Source organism: Capsicum annuum, chromosome 3 (assembly GCF_002878395.1).
Source record: "Capsicum annuum cultivar UCD-10X-F1 chromosome 3, UCD10Xv1.1, whole genome shotgun sequence".
Taxonomy (NCBI): domain Eukaryota; kingdom Viridiplantae; phylum Streptophyta; class Magnoliopsida; order Solanales; family Solanaceae; genus Capsicum; species Capsicum annuum.
This window is the reverse complement of record NC_061113.1, coordinates 4327202-4331369: the sequence shown is the minus strand read 5'-3', so window position 1 is coordinate 4331369 and position 4168 is coordinate 4327202. Positions and strand designations below refer to the sequence as shown.

Below are 4168 nucleotides of genomic sequence, written 5' to 3'. Positions count from 1 at the left end.
ATAGAAAATCTCATTTAATTCCAAGGACTAAAAAGAGTCAAAATCATTCTTATAGATATTTCTTGATTGATTAGTGGTTGATCTTTAAATATTTGTTCATTTAATATCCCAATAGTTTTATGTATGTATAAAAATGGATTCAATTTTATTAATTTTTACAGGGTAAAAAATAGTAAAAAGTAGTCTTTTTTCTTTTTAAAAAATGAATCATTCTCTATTCAAAACAATTTTCATTTTCTTCCTCTTCTCTTTTCATCAAACACAAGCAATTCATTTTCGCCCAAAACTTTTAGTTGCGATATTTAATGCTCTACCAAATAATAATGTCCCGTTAACGCTTCGTTGTCAGTCTGGAGATAACGATCTTGGATATCATAATCTTACCGTTGGCCAAAGTTTCAATTTCACATTCCGTGAAGATCCTTTCTGGAGAACTCTTTTCTTTTGTCATTTTTGGTGGCATCCAAAAGATATATGTTTCGATGTGTTTAATAATGGGATAAAATGTCTTAAAAAGGGACCAACTTATAGTACGAAATGCATATGGATTGCAAAGTCAGATGGTTTTACTTTGAATGGAGTTAAAATACATGACTGGTAATAATATAATATAATATAATATAAAATCTCTAACAGGCCCCATGTTTGGGTAAAAGAGCTCATATAGTCATTAAACTATTTAAGATTCTTTTCTATTTCGGTTGGTGCTTTGGTTCGGTCTTCCGACTTTGGCTTAATCCGATATTGTTATATGGTCTGGCAGGCTGAGTGGTATACCCCAGCCTAAGAGATCTTGTTAATGGTATCAGAGCCTGTAAATTTTCATAGTAAACATGTTAAGTGGGGTGAAGTTTTTTAGCATAGATATAAGGCTTTTATAATTATGGATATGGGAGAAGTGAGTACTAAGAGTACAAAACTCGAAGAGGTAGATTTACCTCAAGATATGGATTTACTAAATAAATGGACAATTTCAAAAGTTGAATTAAAAACCATATATGAGTACGGATTTTTTGATAAAATAAAATATAAACAAATTATTAAAACAACTGAGCAATCCCTTGCTTTAAATGCTGATGAACAGACTATTCAACTCCTAAATAAGCGTGATATTGACATTTTTAAACGTAATTATAATTATATGCATATTGGCTTAGTACAAATTGTCTTTCGACCTTTAACACTAAAGGGTCTCCCTGAAACATTTTTAGCTGCTCTGCGTGATGCTAGAAATTTAAATTTTAGAAAATCCTTAATGGGATCTATTGAATCTACTCTTGCCTATGGTCATGTATATTTTAATACTCAGTCAAATTTACAATTATCTCTAACTGATGTAAATATTCTTCATGCTTTAACTTTAAATGTGAAAACTCATGGTTATGATTATGCCCCTGGATCTGAACTTATAGGATTATCTTACCGCATATACTATCGTTTATTATCAACCTTAAATCCTCGATGTAAATTAATAGATGATACTTCTGATTGGACTATGCTTATTGAAACTAATTTTATAAAATCCAGGGTTACTACCCGAAGACCTATTCGATGGGATGAAATTGACTTCCCCAAAACATGGATTTTATACTCAGTTACTTCTCCAAAACAATTGGCGGAGGATGTAACTAATTCAGAGTTAACTCAAGTAACTCAAAATTCAGATGGACGAATTTGTCTACAATTTGATAATAATCCCCCAGTTTATAGAAATTCTTTTTCACTACCTAGAAAACTTCCTTCTATACATCATATTTCTCCTATCGAACCTGATTATGGTCCAGCTAGGAATCGAGCGGCATCCTTGCATACTATTAATTCTGCAGATTCGCATGTTACACCTAAAGGTGTAGAAAAGATAAAAATCAACTCTAAAACTAATATAGTTCAAGATTTTGATAATGAAAATCCTACCCCATCTGAGATGGATTTTGATATCAATTCTGTTTAACTATGATGACACAACTTATTGGTTTTAGTCCTGGTTTTCAGGCAAGAAAATATATTCAGAAAGAATTTTTTTTCTGAAAAATGGAAAACTTTTAGGACATGGTTTTTCGAGACTTATAATCCTGATGAATTACGAAATATTTTCGAAGAATTCTATGAAATATGTGTCTTGCATAATAACATAAATTTTTTTGTACCATGGTTTATGTCTGCATATTTGCTGTCATATATCAAAATAATTGGAAGATCTTATCAAAATTTTGATGGTACAATTACTCAGTCACTATATCCTCCCCAGTCTTCCTTTATATTACCCAATAATATTGGAATAACTTTTTCTGCTTTTCAAAAATTTGTAAGTGAAGATGTGGGAAAAATTACTGTTTCTGAAATAAATAACCTTATCGCCAAAATAATTTTTTGAGTCTTTATGTTAAAGTTTTAGGAGAACATATTTCCTCTCTTGATAAAAAACTTGAAGAATTAATTGAATTAGTTAACAAACTTAGCCCGCAGATGAATTCCTCTAACATTGCTTCTACTTCAGAAAACAAAGAAGAAGAAGGATATATTTTATCTAAACCTTGTATCCAAAGACCTCCTGAAATAGAAGGATTTGAAAAGGTTTCTCAATTAGACCAATTAGAAAAACTCTTAGATAAAAAGTTCTCTCGTTTAAACATTCAACCTCTTAATATTTCTGATGATTTTGTGCAAAATCTCGAGTCTAATTTTGTGGATAATATTGAATCTACTCAAAATACTGGAGATATAATCTCTTCCGAGCTAAATAAGCTAAAAGGTATGATTAAAAAACAACCGGAAAAAAAATACGCTGATATTCCCCATATGTCTACTGCATATTATCCACGTCCAACTCCTCAGGATGTTCTGATAGAGGAAAGAGATTGGAATCAAACAAATATTTCTTATAGTGGAGAAGCTATTTATGAATGGAATATTGATGGATTATCAGATCGACAGATCTCTATTCTTATCCATCGGATGTCCATGTATGCTACTATTGTCACAGCCACTGCTTCAGCAGAGAATTGGGCCAATCGTACTGATCCAACAATTTGTAAAATGATTGTTGCAAGATTTACTGGCCAACTTCGAGGCTGGTGGGATAATTTCCTAGACGATGATAAACGCGAGGCTATTTTTAATGCCACCAATGATAAACCTGGAAAAGATAATCTAGGACGACCACTTCGGACAGGACGATCAGATGCTGTCTATACCTTTATGCTTACAATTATTGAACATTTTGGAGGAAGATTTGCCAATCAGTATGAAAACATTAGAACTCTTCTTAATGGTTTAAAATGCAAACACTTAGGAGAATTTAGATGGTATAAAGACACCTTTCTTAGTAGGGTTATGGATTTATCCGAAAGTAAGTATGACCATTGGAAAGCTAAATTCATTGATGGCCTTCCACCTTTATTTGCCGAAAGAGTTAGGAAATCGCTTAGAGGATCTTATGGCGAAGTCCTGTATTCAGAAAAAACTTACGGTCAGCTTATTGTAGCTTGTACTCAAGAAGGCTTAGCCCTTTACAATGAGTTAAAATTAGCTAGACAGATTAAGCTCAACAAACTCAGAGAAAAATCCCAATTAGGAGATTTTGTGAACAATTTGGTATGGATAAACGCTTGGCAAGAAAAACCCAAAGATATTCCAAGCCTGATAAATCCTATAGAAATAAACGTTCTAGGCATAGAACCAAAGAAGAACGTTAAACTAGAAAATCCTTTCGTAAGTCTACCAGATTCACGAAAAATAGATCAGAAAGAGAGTTAGCAAAAATTAAGTGCTACAAGTGCAACCAATATGGTCATATAGCTCCAAACTGCAAATTACAAAAATTCAAGTCCTTAGGACTTTTTGAAAAAGTTCATGACCAAGTTTATAATTTATTATATACCTCTGATTCCGAATTTAATTCCACATCTGAAAATGATTTTGAATTACCTAATTCTGATAGTGAACTCAATCAGGTTGATAAATGCAATGATTATGATAGTGATATTTGTGAGTGTGATGAAATGATGTACAAACTTCAAGCGCAATTTGAAGACCTTAATTTAAATGTTCAAACTCTTACTGCTGATAATGTCCTTGAATTGCTGAAAGAAGAAACTGATCAAAAACTTCATGAAAAAATTATTAATTTTGCTACTCAAAAAACTTCCACTAATACTAGTATTTCTAA

General features: G+C 31.9%; 1 long non-coding RNA gene across 1 annotated transcript in view; it reads right to left on the bottom strand.

The window, feature by feature from the left end:
- Positions 1-714: 714 nt before the first annotated feature.
- The window catches only part of LOC124896956, a 12789-nt gene continuing 9335 nt past the window's right edge, over positions 715-4168 (bottom strand). The window contains exon 3 of the long non-coding RNA XR_007053333.1: positions 715-726. This is a non-coding gene — a long non-coding RNA (uncharacterized LOC124896956). The remainder of the gene's footprint in view (positions 727-4168) is intronic.